A 16231-nucleotide genomic window follows, 5' to 3' on the forward strand; every position below is an offset into this window, starting at 1 on the left:
TACTAAACCAATTTAACATATTTTAAGCAAGTGTATGAAATAATGTAATGACCAACAAAAATGTTGGGAGAGATGATGGTATCCTGGAAGGGTAAACTAACATAACAAGATAATCTCTCCCCACCAGGATATAAAGAACAGTTCCTGAGACATCCTACTCAGAACTTGGTTTGAATTTTTCTGCTGTTAAGTTCCATGTATCTATTGTTAAATGGTAATGTGTATTTACTCTAGTCTGAGATCTCGCAAGAAACCATCATGTAGCCCGGATGCAATGTAATTATCTATTAAATACATGTAGAAAACCTATAAGATGGTCTGTCTTCTGCCAAAGATGTACATGGGTATCCTTCCCTACTTAGTATCAGTAACTTGGTCTGAACCAGTAAGAAGGATGGATGGCATTGAATCTAGCCTGGCATCTCAGAAAGTTTTAATGGATACAACCACAACATGTAACACAGCAGCCAGAAACTGTCAATAAAAGTCATTGAATGTTGGCAAAAGTGATTCCAGGAAAGAAAAAGGGGCACCACCAACCACGACTGAAAAGCAATTCCTATCAGTGAAAACCAAAACATCCAACTACAATCAGTGAAGCTTTATTAACATTATCTACAATTAAATAGACAATTTTAACATCTTATATGCTGTAAAGTTGCATTTCTTTTTCACATACTTGGGGAGTTTATTTATGTTTGTTGTGTTAATCCGAAGTAGGATATACATGTATATTTCTCATAGTTTTACTTGGCTGAATTACATTTACCTCGCAAATACTTGATTTGCTTAATTGTTACCAGCTGCACACAGTCAAGTACATTCAGAGTTGTTATCATAGCATCCTTTTAAAATTCAAATGCTACAATCAAATGAGGAGTGAAAAAAGAGGAAAACCATTCCGTACATTCCTCAACTGGTATAACATAATGAATAACATAGGAACTTAGGAAATAGGAACTGAAGTAGGCCCATCCACCACACAACTAGATCAAACCTAATCTTCTTCCTGAATACCATTTTCCAATTATCTTTATATTGCTTAATATGTTTATTATCTAGATATAGGATAAATATTAGCATATTTTGGAGCAGAAACACGTCATTTGACACAAATTGCCCATGCCGATGTTCATACTTCAATCAAGCCTCCATCTTAACCTCATCTAAATCTACAATCATAACCATTTGTTTCATTTGCCCCCAATTGTTTGCCTATCATCTGATTATATGCATCTCTATTATTCCCTTCAACCACTCTTTATGGTTATGAACCCCACATTCTTACCTCTCTTCGACTAAAGAGATTTCTTGTGAGTTCCCTATTTGATATCTTGCTGATTATGTTATTCTGTTGATCACTAGTTACACTCTTTCCCACAAAAGAAAGCATCCTCCCTATATCTACTCTCTCAAAAACTTTCATAACTTTAAAGCCTTCTATTAGGTCACTCCTTAGCCCTTCTTTTTTTGAGAGAAATGACACCAGGCTGTCAATTTCTTCCTAATATGGAAATCCACACATTTCTCACATCATCCTTGCGAATCTTCTCTGTATTCTCTGTGGTGCCACTCCACCTTGTTTATAACGTGGTGTTGAAAGCTTGCAAGCAATACAAGTATGGTTAAACCAAGGCTTGACACAGATTTAGCATAATCTTCTTACATTTTAAACCTGTCCTTTTCAAAATAAAGCCTGGTGCTTGTTTTTTTTAATGGTCTTTTTAACCTGTGACTCAATTTTTAATAATTGGTATGTTTTACTCCAAAATCCCTTATTCATAATCCACATCTAGTTTTGCATCTTCCATGTAATAAGTAATCTTCCTATTCTTCTTATCTGAATGCAAACTTCACATTTATCTGTGTTGAACTCCACTTACAAATACTTGCCTGTTCTGCTAGTTTATTAATACCTTCCTGTAATTAATTTCATTCTTCCTCAGTATTGGCTATCCATGCAAAAATTAGAGTGAAGTCTTATTCTCTTTGTGTCATTGGAGTTCAACCTGTGTGTCCCATTTGAATACTTTGACACCTGGGAGAATGCTTAGGATTCAGGTGTTAATTCATTAAATCGACAGTGAATGTAGTGCTATTCTCTCCAACTGCCTAGATCTGCCTCAAAGGAAGGATGTGAATGCAGAGTGCAAAGGAAATAGCAAAAATAGTTTGAAGCATGAGACTCTTCACTTACAAAGATAGGTTGGAGAAGTTTGGATTAATTTTCCTTGAAGAGGAGAATTGGTAGAAATTTTGAAAATCATGAGGGATCTTGAGGGAGTGGAATAGGGAGAAATTGTTCCCACTGATTGAGAACCAGATGTAACAGTGTTAAAGAAGCAAATGGAGAGAAAAATCTTTTTCACTCAGCCAGGAGGTTGGATACAGAATGCAATGCCTGAAAGTATGGTGGAAGCAGGTTCAATTGAGACATTCAAGGGCATTGGGTAACTATTTAAGTAAGTTTTTCTTCAGTTCCTGGATGCAGTTGGAGATGTCTGAAGGTCTCCAGGGAGCAGTGGAGCCTGACGGGATACGTGAGTATATGGTTTAAGTTTCTTTTAGTTCCGGTTTTTCTTCAGTCCTTGGACACAGAGAGGTCATGAGGTCACATATTTGAGCAGTTGCTTAACAGAAACACTACTCAGGTAGTGTCGCCCATGCATCCTCCTCCTCTAACCAAAAGAAAATTCTGTGCATTGGTTGGTAAGGTGACAAGTGTTTTCTTTAGTGTTTCATTTGTTTTTTTGTTGGCAGTCTATTTGGAAATTTAGAATAGCAGGAATGAAGGTTAGGACAGTTGAATGTTCCTCCTGCAGTATGTGGGAGTTAAGGGTCACCTCTAGTGTCCCTGCTGACTTCAGTTGTGGGAAGTGCACCATAGGACAAGCCAAACAGAGAACAGCCAGGGAATTCCTAGAGGCATGGCACTCATCCACAGATTCTATCAACAACCACATCGACCTGGACCCAATATACTGACCACTACAACGGACAGCTAGAACTGACAACCGGAAACGGTAGATTCAAATCACTATAAATGCCGGAGGAAACATCACAGAAGCGCTTCACAGGAGGCTCCCAAGCACTGAGGATGTCACCTAGACAGGGGACAAAACGTCCGCAACACAAATTCCCAGCTCGGCGAACAGAACCACAACAACGAGCATCCGAGCTACAAATCTTCTCACAAACTTTGAATAAGTAGGAAGAAAGGTGGGGATCTAAGGCAGAAATTCAGGAAGGAGGATGGAAGCTGAGAGCTAGGACAAACAGAATTATTATCTTTGGTTTGTTGCCTGTGTTATATGCTAATGAAGTGAGGAACAGGGAGAACATGGAACTGAACACATGGCTGCAGGGATGGTGCAGGAGGGAGGGTTTTGGATTCTTGTATAATTGGAGCTCTTTCTGGGGAAGGTGGAACCTCTACCAATAGGATGGTCTTCACCAGAACCAGAGGGGTACCAATATCCTGGGGGGTGGGGGGAATTTGCTAATGCTCTTTGGGGGGGGATTAAATTAATGCAGCAGGTGAATGGGAACCTGAATTATAGTTCCATTGTTCAGGAGGTTGAGGATAGTGAGGTCTGGGATTGGTTTACAAGTTTGCAAGAGGGCACCAGTAATCAGGATTTTACTTTGAAATGTGTGTACTTCAATGTCAGGAGCATTCGGAATAAGGTGGGTGAATTTGCAGCATGGGTTAGTACCTGGGATTTCGATGTTGTGGCCATTTCAGAGGCACGACTGGAGAAGGGACAGGAATGGTTGTTGCAGATTCTGGGATTTTGCTGTTTCATCAAGTACAGAGAAGATTGTAAGGTGGGGTGGCATTGTTAATCAAGGGTAATATTACAGCAGCTGAGAGAACATTTGAGGACTAATCCACTGAGATAGTTTGGGCTGAGGTTAGAAAAAGGAAAGGAGAGGTCACCCTGTTGGGAGTTTTCTAGAGGTCTCCGAATTGTTCCAGGGATGTGGAGGAAAGGATAGCAAAGATGATTCTCAATAGGAGCGAGAGTAACTGGTTAGTTGTTATGGAGGACTTTAACTTCCCCAATATTGACTGGGAATACTACAGTTCAAGTAGTTTAGATGGGTCAGTTTTTGTTCAATGTGTGCAGGAGGATTTTCTGACACAGTTTGTAGACAGGCCAATAAGGGGACTGTCCATATTGGATTTGGTACTAGGGAATGAACCCGGCCAGATGTTATATTTGGAGGTAGGTAAGCACTTTAGTGAAAGTGACCATAATTCGGTTATATTTACAATAGCAATGGGCAGGGATAAGTATACACTACAAGGAAAGAGGTACAACTAGGGGAAGAGCAATTATGATGCGATTAGGCAAGATTTAGGATGCATAAGATGGGGAAGGAAACTGCAGGGGATGGACACTCTTGAAATGTGGAGCTTATTCAAGGAACAGATACTGCAAGTCCTTGATAAGTATATATGTATCAGGCAAGGAGGTAGTTGTTAAGAGAGGGAACTATGGTTTTCTAAAGCAGTTGAAGCTTTTGTCAAGAGGAAGAAGACGGCTTATTTGAGGATGAGGCGTGAGGCTCAGTTAGGGGGCTTGAGTGTTATAAGATAGCCAGAAAAGATCTAAAGAGAGGGCTAAGAAGAGCCAGGAGGGGACGTGAGACGTTGTTGGCGGATAGGATCAAGGAAAATCCTAAGGCCTTCTTATCAGGCCAATATATCAGGAATAAAATAATGTCTAGAGTTAAGATTAGGTCCAATCGAAGACAGTCGTGGAAAGTTGTGTGTGGAATCTCAGGGCATAGGGGAAGCGCTTAATGAATACTTTTCATCATTATTCACATTGGAAAAGGGCAATGTTAGTGAGAATACGGAGATTCAGGCTACAAGATTAGATGGGATTGAGGTTGACAAAGAGGAGGTTTTAGTAATTTTGTAAGATCTGAAAATAGATAGGACCCTGGGGCTAGATGGGATTTATCCTCAAAGCCAGAGAGGAGATTGCAGATCCTTTGGCTTTGATCTTTATGTCATCATTGGTGACAGGAGTAGTGCCAGGAGACTGGAGGAAAACAAATGTTGTTCCCTTGTTTAAGAAGGGGATTCAGGACAACCCTGGTAATTATAGGCCAGTGAGCTTTACTTCATTTGTGGGTAAGGTGTTGGAAAAGGTTATAAGAGATAGGATTTGTAATCATCTGGAAAGGAACAATTTGATTAGGGATAGTCAACACGTTTTTGTGAGGGATAGGTCGTGCCTCACTAACCTTGTCGAGTTTTTCAAGAAGGTGACAAACTAAGTGGAAAAAAGTAAGATGGTTGATCTGGTGTATATGGACTTCAGTAAGGTGTTTCATTACATCCACACAGTAGGCTATTGCACAAAATAAGGAGTTTCAGGATTGAAGGTGAATTAATGGTTTGGATTTGAAATTGGCTAGCTGAAAGAAGACAGAGGGTGGTAGTTGATGGGAAATGTTCATCCTGGAGCTCAGTTACCAATGGTGTGCCGTTAGGATCTGTTTTGGGGCCACTGCTGTTTGTCATTTTGATAAATGATCTGGAGGTGAGTGTAGAAGGATGGGTTAGTAAATTTGCAGATGACGCTAAGGTAGGCAGAGTTGTGGATAATGCCGAATGATGTTGTGCGTTACAGAGGGACATAGCTTTGGTGCGGACCTGGGCTGAGAAGTGGCAAATGGAGTTTAATGTGGAAAAGTGTGAGGGAGTTCACTTAGGAAGAAGTAACAGGAATGCAGAGTACTGGGCTAAGAATAAAATTCTTGACAGTGTAGATGAACAGAGAGATCTCGGTGCCCAGGTGCATAAATCCCTGAAAGTTGCCACCTAGCTTGATAGGGTTGTTAAGAAGGCATAAGGTCTGTTGGCATTATTGTTAGGAGGATTGAGTTTCGGAGCCACGAAGTCATGCTTCAGCTGTACAAGACACTGGTAAGGCCGTAACTGGAGTATTGCTTGCAGTTCTGGTCACCGCGTTATAGAAAGGATGTGGAAGCTTTGGAAAGGGTTCAAAGGACATTTACGAGGATGTTGCCTGATATGGAAGGAAGGTTTTATGAGGAAAGGTTGAAGGAACTGAGACTGTTTTCATTGGAGAGAAGAAGATTGAGAGGTGACTTAATCGAGACGTATAAGATAATCAGAGGGTTAGATAGGCTGGCCAATGAGAGCTTTTTTTCCTCAGATGGTGAAGACTAACACGAGGGGACATAGCTTTAAATTGAGAGGTAATAGATTGAGGACAGATATCGGGGTAGTGTCTTTACTCAGAGAGTAGTCAGGGTGTGGAACGGCCTGTCTGCAACAGTAGTAGACTCACCAACATTAAGGACATTTAAATGGGCATTAGACATACATATGGATAATAATGGAATGGTGTGGGTTAGATCAGCATCAGATTATTTTTGCAGGTTGGTGCAACATCAAGAGCCGAAGGGCCTGTACTGCACTGTAACATTCTATGTTCCATATTCAATAATAGTCAAGGCTATGAGGGAAAGGCAGGGAATTACCTTCAAATTGCAATACTTGGAGAGCAAATATTATGGACTGAATAACCTTCTGCACTTCATAACCCTAACTCTTCATTACACTTCATAACCCTAACTCTTTATTACACTTCATAACCCTAACTCTTCATTACACTTCATAACCCTAGCTCTTACCAAAGTCGAGGAATCCTTCATCTTGTGTGTGGAAAACCTGCTCAGTACTAGTTGTAAGAATTCACTAAACCATTCAGCCAATTCATGTTGTCCAGAACCGATCATAGATCGTAAAGGGAGATTGCATGGCTCGGGTAGGCCATACACAAGTGGACATATTGAGCGTCCACTATTTTTCCTACCCTGTCATATACATCATCCAGCAGCTGTTGCTCTTACACAAACCCAGCAAACAACGTTTAGCTTGTTTTCAAGTTTGGCTATCTGACCATGCTGAGCGGAAGGTTTAATAGATATGAAATTAGATATGTCATCAGGAATGTTGTTTCAGCTAACAATTTTTAAAATACTAATTATTTTTATGCTAAGTGCAACTTACCATCATTCACTGGAATCCCAGCTCACAAAAGTATACGAAAAAGGTTACCTGGAGCACATGCTCTGAGGCATAAATTTAAATTTATACACCTTCCTTGCAAACTTTTTATAGTACAATTTTAAACATTATGCCCTGCTCTATATGCAATATTAATCTTTATAACCAGTCATTTGATCCTTTATTATATGATGTTGTATCTTGGGATCTGTGTGGGGAATTCTAAGGGCCACATTCTAATGAGGTGTAGAGTATTAAACTCCTGTGTTTAAAACAGATAGGTTATTAATAGTGTCAGACTCAGCTCCTGGGTATAATTAATAACCGTGAGATTAACCATACCACTGCAGGTAGCATAGCTCAGCCAAGCAATGACTGCATCAGCACTGTCCTTTTCATAGCATTCATCTGACTGAGAAAAATAAGCAGAACCAGCACGGAAAATCACAAAAAAGTGTTGTTTTATGGAGTGAGTTGTTGCTACCTGGAATGCACAATCTGAAATTGTGGTAAAAGGAGTATTAGTAGTTGTTTAGAAAAGTGAATTAGGTAGATACTTGAAAGGATTAGTTTTGTTTTATTCATTCACGGGATAAGGGTGTCACTGGCTCAGCCAGCATTTATTGCCCATCCTTAATTGCCCAAGAAGACAATTAAGAGTCAACCATATTGCTGTGGGTCTGGAGTCACATGCAGACCATGCCAGGTGAGGATGGCAATTTCCTTCCCTAAACATCATTTGTGATCCAGTTGGGTTTTTCCGACAATTGACAATGATTTCACGGTCATCATGAGACACTTAATTCCAGATTTTTATTAAATTCAAATTCCACCACCTGCCATGGCAGGATTTGCCTCTATTATCCTACCTAAAGGATCATTCAAAGTATTACCCCTTGAGTAAATAGCCCCTAAGTTTGCCTCTTTCTCCTCTTTGCACAGGGCTGAAGTAAACCCGAAGTGTGTTGCTCTTGTCAAGGTCTTCCTGCACCAGTGGGCCTAGAATTTGGAACTCTTGAACCTGGAATTTGGAACTCTGGAACTCAGCAGACCTGCCTTGGTAATCTGAGTGCTGCTCTTCAGAGTGACTAGATCGCAGGGATCGTGAACTGCTGTGGTATTCCTGAACTCGCCTCCAATCCTCTGATATTTCGATGCCAGACTGGCGTTAGTCCATTTAACGATCCTGTGCGTTTTGTATGTTGTAGACATGTGTGGGTAAAATTGAGACCTAGAACAACCTTCCTTGCCTCATTGCACTCAATGTTGGCATAGAGATGTCCAGGTTCAGTCGCATGCAAAAGCCACATTACCAATAGTAGTGAAGTTTCCCTCATACTGATTTCATCAAAAAAGCAGAAATTGTTAAATTCTTTCATGGAATGTGGTTGTGTTGGCCATTTAATGTCAAGGGGAGATGTTGCTATCACAAATTATGCAGAAATTGGGAACAATTTTTGTTAAATTAACAGAAATCCAGCAAATTTAGATGAACTTATCAACTTTCATTTTGCTGCAGGTTTGAAGTGTGTCTGGTAACACCAGGGGAAAAATTCAACTCAGGAATGTTGTTACATTTTGTGTCCTATCTGACGACAATGTGTTGGAACACAATCCTGTCTAATTCTGGGTGCTGGATGCAAATCCAAACCAAATCAAAACTTTTTGTTTTTTCTCCAACAGCCATGAAGTTCACAAATCTACTGAGTTTGGGATTCTTGATCCAGCTCCCAGTTGGGTCAGAACACAGAACACCTTAGAATTCAACACCATGTTTTTAAAAAATACTTCCATGTGATGTGGATGTCACAGGCAAGGCCAGCATTTGTTGCTTATTGCTAACTAACTTTGAACTGAATGACTTGCTAGGCCATTTCAGAGGGCTGTTAAGAATCAAATACCTGATAGTAGTTTCCAATTTCAGATCATTTTGTTGATTAAATCTAATTGAACCATCTTCCATCATGGGATATGAACTCATATGCTCAGAACATTTACCTAGTATGCTGGATTTTTATCCTGGAGTCATTACTACTACACCACCTCCTCCCCTCATCTACTGCCAAGTGGTATTGTATAGGTTTGAGGCAGAGTAGTGCATCTAACTCTTATTATCCCTGAACTAGAAGAGCTACTGCTGATGTGTGTATAATAGAAATGGTGGAAGAGAAAGGTCATTCCTCAAAGCTGACAACTCAACTTGAGAGAACAAATTCACCAAATGTGGGAGGCTTTGAGATTGTGCCTTCTCTGTTCTAACACTATTGTTCTGCTCAGGCAATTCACATAAACTAACAACTATTCCATGAAGAAAAATGAGGTTTTTATATCTCCTTTCAACTGGATTAAAAATAATAGTAAATGGGAAGAAATATATCTTTAAATATCTTCAAGGCTACAGTGATGTGAGGTAACCATTCTGTGCAGAAAGTCTTTTGCTCTTGAAGAAACCAAAACAGATTTGTTTATACTCATTGCATTTTGAAATTAGACTGACATTCTTTCTTTAATCATGATTACTATCTTCTTCCACTTATGTATACTGAGTGTTCACACTTTGCACAGTATAGGATAAAATTAATTACTTTAATTTTTGTCTGTTCTTTCCCAGATGAGGAGGCAAATGGAAAATAAGGAACAGTTGTAATTTCCTGACTGAAATCACTATTTGCTGCTTTGGAAAGTCATATTGAAAGAAAAACAGTTTCCAATTTATAGGATCCTTGAAATCAAAATGACTTTTAAAGTCACAAACATATGCCACTGTAAATCCACCTCCCACACTAACACAACTCCACCACAACCTATTCCCCTTTCAGATTACCTGCCCCATACTTCAAATATATTCTGTTAATTCATTTGTTGCAGAGGGTCTATCAACTAAATTATCACTGGTACAGAATCATCTATCTTGGCAAAAATAATGGGGGAGAAATGTGTTCATGTGGCACTGTACAGATGGGGGGAGTTACCACAATAGTCATTACCTGTTTACCTTCAGCAGGTTTCTTCAATGAAGAAATTATCCTGCACAGGTAACAGCCCACAGTAATATCTGTCAGACTTAGAAACATAGGTTCCTTTCAGGTTCAAACAGAAGAATTCCAGAATTAATTGAGAGCAAATGATGCTCATTGGTTTTTGTAATTGTCCAATCAGTTCATCATTCAGAAGCCGTGTTATCTCCTTCAGGTGACAAGCTTTCATCTGTTATATACAATTGTGGCATGGAGGTATTTTCTCTACCTCTGAGCCAGGAGACTTGGGTTGAAGTCCAACCTCCTCCACAAATGTGTTGTTACACATCTGAACAAGTTGATTTCAAATGTCCAGCTACTAGAAAGGGATGAACCAAGTTTTTGTGGAGCACTACTGATGCTTTCAGATGTGAAGTGTGATACATCAAAATGATCATTATGACTTTCTGAGTTGATTAGGCTAATTAAAATTCAGCCATTGTAATCCTTCAAATAAAGGGACAGCAAAAGACCATTTTGGTACAGGAGTACAGGATTTTCTGAACAGGCGGAGGTTCATACACCAAGCTGATTGCCAGGAGTTAGACCAATGAAAATTTAGCTATCACAATCCCCCAGTTAAAAGGAATTTATTTTGTGTCAGCCTTAGCCATGCATTAGCTATTTCTGTATTCCACATGGACCAGTGCCAAGTAAACAAATGGTATAGGAGAGCAAAAACTGAAAAAAATCAAACATATTGAGGTGCAGGAAGCTGGGAAAGGAATGCATCATTCACTTCTCCCAACTAATGGCTCTTTTCAAACAATATTTGTGGAAAGTGGAGCACTCTTCAAGATTTCTTCCAGATGGAGAGAGATCAGAAAGATGCAGGAATGTTTGTGAGAACAACCTGTGAGTGTGAAGCTTCTGCTGTTCCTGCTCCAACAGTCTGATCTTCCTGACACTGGTCTGAGCCCTGGTGCTAATAGCCCAACTGAATGCAAAAATCAACACCACAACTTTCGGCCAGTGGACCACTGCTTTTTTAAAAATCTTAGTTACTAGCCTCAGAGCTATTATGGAGAGGTGGGCAACACAGGGGCTGAAATGCATTTTCTTCCCAACTAATGCTGTTTTGATGGAGACCATCTTCTGCCACTTTTTGATTTTTCTGTTATTGTTACAATGCTCCTACTGGGCAGTGTTTGTTAATTTTCAATTGGCAATTGGTTCACATGGTAGTGGGTCTACCTTCCAAAAGAAGTGATGAATTGCTATTCCTGATTGCCTTCCATTCTTCTATATCTGTAACTGGGTGTCCATGGAGAGGGAGCACGAGTTGTCCACTGACAGCCTCAATGCTTTCAGTGATAGGTGAGCACCACAGGTTCTGAAGTACATTATCTGCTCCTGGTGGGCAGCATTTATTAATTGGGTCCTTGGTTAGTTTGGTGAGGAGCTGATTTTACATTTAAAAAAGAACTGAGTTATTATTCCTGACCATGTGCCCTTCATTTTTGGTTTTATCTGTGCCTCGGAATCTATTGTGGTGTCAACCAGCACTGTCTTTTAGAGACAGGTGCTCACCATGGAACGGGGATGCATTATCTCCCCCACTAATACCAATCTGATAAAGTACCACTCCTTGTGTTCCCCCTTTTTTAATTTTTTTGTCATTGTTGCACGCTCTGTGATTGTAAATGTTTGTCATTTGATTCTTTGGGTGATGGGATAACTTGGTGGTGAGTTTACTTATAAATAGAAACAAAACAAAATAAAGAGCTATGCTGCTGAGGGTACAGGGGTCATGTCCCTTCCTCTGGGTCAGAAAGTCTGGATTCCAGACCCACCTGCCATGAAGATTGTGTGAAGCAGTAGATTTTCCTTTAAGGAAAAAGCTGAGTTCTTTCTCAATCACTCAGTTTCCCCCTTTTTTTGTTTGTTTTTTGTTATTTTTGTTTGTATTTTTGTTATTTGACTTCTCCCTTGGTCTGTTCACAACAATGATAATAAAAATGATATAAATAATACTGCTACTTTTACATCAGAAGAGTACAGTTAAGCAATCTAGAGGGAAGCACGCAATGAAGCAGGAATGAAATATTGTATTAGGGAGCTCACTTCAGTAACATATGTTAGCTAAGTGCAATAAGCTACACTGAAAAGAGTGAAAGAGCCTTATTGGAAGATAAGGTTAACCTAGGGAGTGAAGGGACTTAAACCTAGTGAAAGGGGCAGCTTGTAAGAGTGCAATTATAGACAGCCAATGCACTAGAATGTTGTGAAAGGGCTTTAGGACCCTATAGCAACCTTATAAAGATGTTACACAGGGACAACCAGCACAGTGTGGATGAAGTTAGGCATGCAGGTTGAAATTGGATAATTTTTTAGCAATTTCAGTCTCTTAGCAATTAGCTCTGAAGCTGGTATCTCTCAGATTACCATGTGTAGATATATATTGTCTGTTATGATCCTGGTTGATATTCTTACTGTACAAGTCACATTCCAGATTGAAATCTGGCTTGATAGATCACATTTTGTTTTGTTTTTATTTAACATTATGCAATGCTGCAGATTTGATTTTAACAATGGAACAAAAGTTTATTGTGCAAAGAAGACAACAAAGATATAGAATAAGCCAATCAATTTACATACAATACAATTTGAAAGATTTTAAACACATGGTAAAATGCAATCTCATCTATCCATTGACCATCACTTTACTGTACTCAAATACGAACACGATTTCCCTTCTCTAAAACATCTTTGGTTTGGCTTGACTGTTTCTTCCCAGTTTTGAGAGTTGCCAGCATATTGTGTGATTCATCACACAGCTGAGCTTAGATTTTCTCAGCTTCAAATAACCCCCTCAGAGCTCTACCTAAATACTTAAAACTGAAGCTTTCAATTAAAACCCAAAGATTGAGGTAACCTAATTCCCAGCTGTTGTAAACTAATTCCTTTCTCTAGAAGAAACTTTTGCTTGCATCTAACCACAACCAAAACTTCTCTAAACTGTACCAAAAAACTATCCAGGTAATGGGATCTTCCTTTAAGCAAATAAAAATGTCCGATTGTTCAAAACCAAAAGCAAACTAGGCCTTTTCAATGTTTGCTGTGCCCAATCATAAAATCCTTATAAGGTAAATAAATTCATATTATTGCTCGTGGAACACACTCACTCTGTCTAGGGTTGAAAAAAGATCATGGCTCCAGAAATACTGACAAGTTAACCATTAAACTACATGCATACTGAAAACCCAAGTGCCACTATTTCAAAGTCCAAACACAAAAATGATATTACTTATGCACAAATATGGTTAAATCTCATGCCTTAGATCACAAGTATTAACATGCAACAGATAACGTTCTACAGGAACTGAAGCCTGAAGACTGTTCTTGATCTTGCCTTCTCATCAATCAGTCTGTCTTGAACTCAAACTTTCATGGGTAGCCCTAATACCATGTAACAGAAAGATTGAGAACCAAACCAATCTAGAATCCATGAATGGACAAACCATCCAAAACTTGATAACTGGTGAAGGTGCTCACAAAGCATATTCACAGCTACATTCTCTTAATGATTCGGAGATGCCAGTGTTGGACTGGGATGTACAAAGTTAAAAATCACACAACACAAGGTTATAGTCCAACAGGTTTAATTGGAAGCACACAAGCTTTCGGAGCGACGCTCCTTCATCAGGCGATTCCTTCATCAGGTGACAATCACCTGATGAAGGAGCGTCGCTCTGAAAGCTAGTGTGCTTCCAATTAAACCTGTTGGACTATAACCTGGTGTTGTGCGATTTTTAATATTCTCTTAAAGCACTGACTATGGTGGAGACTGGGAGAGAGAGCTTGAACAGACAAGGGTGCATATGGGGAATTAAATTGCTGAAAAGTGGGTTGGGGTCCCAGCATTATCTCATCATTTTGCAGCTCACAGCTTTGCTGGAAAGTGTGATTCCTTCTATCTCCCACGTAATGTGTCAGCTGGGTCTTTCAAACATTCGAATAGGCATTAAGCATGTTTAAACAAAGATTCTAGTTGTTTCACAGCCAGCAGAGCTACTTTCTGAGCAGCCAGGAATTCTCTAACATGAGTGAGATGAGTGGATTGAGAGGAATCTTGTATTTTTTGACCATCTTAAAGCATTTGCCACCTCTCTTGGGTAAACATTGTTCGAGGTTGTTCACTGCCACCAATCCTCCTTTGTCTTTGCTTTGTCCTATCAACAGAAGTGAGATTATTCTTAGATAACAAGTGGTTATTTTGCATGATAGCAAGAAGTAGAGCAATGTTTGGTTATGCATAAGTCTCTGGACTTAAGGAAGCAGATGCAGATATATTTGCTCCCTCCAAAAGCTAAAGTAGAATTCCTTGTCTCCACCCACAGAGTGCATGCAGCAACAGTAGAATTGGAGATGACAATGTAGCAAGAATATTACTCCTTCAGGATCATAATCTTATAGAACAGGGAGTGCTTCTGCGGTGACATTATCGGGTTGGGAAGCCTTTGATCAGTTACGTTGAAGAGCTCCAGCCATGGTCAAGGTGAGAGACTGTAGCTTGCAGAACTCTTTCTGTGTGTTTTCATTGCTGGGTAGGTGGTTTCTTACTTCTTGGAATCACTACATCTTGGCTAGCACTTCACACACTTGGAGCTTCAGTCCCTGTTGCAAACTTTTACTTTACCATGGGAGTATTTATGCAGGTCTACCTTGTATCTCTGATAAGGTTTATGAGGAGCACCAACACCAACAGCAGATAAAGGAGCAACGGCAGCAGAAACTGCAGCTGCCTCCTCTTCGTCATATACCCCTTCCCTGGAGAGACAGGATAAACACAGAGATCCGACTAGAAGGACACAAGACTCTCAGCATAGAATCAACAATCATCAGCTCTTTCAGTACATCTGAGTGCCAATGTCTCAGAAACCTCAGAGTCTCATAGCAGGTTACGGCTGATAGCTGTACCCTCTTGAAAACAAAACCTTCTGCCCAATGGATCACTGTTGGTCAAAGTGTGCTCCTTTGCCCTGAAATGAGAGAAAGCAGAGAGTTAAGTCTGTGAGAAATGGCTTGTTTAGAGATGGAGAAAGGAGAACATTTATGCAGGGCCTGTATGAGGCAAGGCTGTGAGACAACAATGGGATAAAGATAAGAGTGAATTGTGGCTATTCCGATGTATATGAGATACCTACCAAGAGAAAAAGAGAGGAATAAGTGGAACTGTAATACGTGTTGTGGTGAGGATGTTCTGCCGAATACTGGGATCCAAAACAAAAATACCAGACATAAAGAAAACGGAGAGCAGATAGACCAACTGAAAACCAAACTGTACAGCATAAAACCAGATGACTGGTCACGCCACTTCAGATCCTTACAGATGGCAAGGAATAGTCCAACTGCCTGGAAAACAAGTTCCCAGCAGGCAACTGGAAGGCCAGTGCTTCCAGGCAGGCTTAAAGGCCCAACTCCTCGTAACCTTCCATCTGCCTGGATTCGGTAGCAGTCACAGGCTTTGCTCTGGAAGTGTTCCCTCCCACAATAGTGGCAGAGCTGCAGGATCTAATTTTTTAATTTTAAAAGTTAGAGAACAGATATTTCCTTTGAAAAAACATCTCTATAACCATTCTTGGCATCTTGCTATTACTTCAAGCTCCTTTTGGCCATCTATTTACTAGTCATCTCCCTCCCAACTAACACCTGATCTGAACTATTAATGATCTCAATGGGAAACTCCATCCATGGGTGATTGTCTCCCATATGATGTGGGTTTCTGGGAGCTCCCAGACTGAAGATTCAGAATCCTGTAAAGAAATTCCTGCCCTATTGTTGAAAACTCCATGGAGAGAAGGTGGGATATTCTCACTGAAGAGTCATTAATTAGAATCACTATAATCAATAAAACAACAATAATATATTAAGCAAAATTTAACATTATTCCTAACATTAGGATCTCCCGGCAGTGTGGCTTATAGCTAATAAATAACTTTCAAGTATAGTTGCTGCTGTTTTTGGCAATGCAATAGCTTCATGCATCAGCCTACCAAGTGATAATGAATACATCTTAAAAGTAATTCACTGACTAGAGGGACACAAGGAACAGGGCTGATCTATACCTTAACCCCATTTACCCTCCTTAGTTCTGGAACTTTTAAAGTTTTTACTTAACAAAAATTTATTCACTTCAATTTCGAATTTCCAAAACTTT

The sequence above is a fragment of the Chiloscyllium punctatum genome, chromosome 19, assembly GCF_047496795.1.
Source record: "Chiloscyllium punctatum isolate Juve2018m chromosome 19, sChiPun1.3, whole genome shotgun sequence".
In the NCBI taxonomy this organism is placed as follows: domain Eukaryota; kingdom Metazoa; phylum Chordata; class Chondrichthyes; order Orectolobiformes; family Hemiscylliidae; genus Chiloscyllium; species Chiloscyllium punctatum.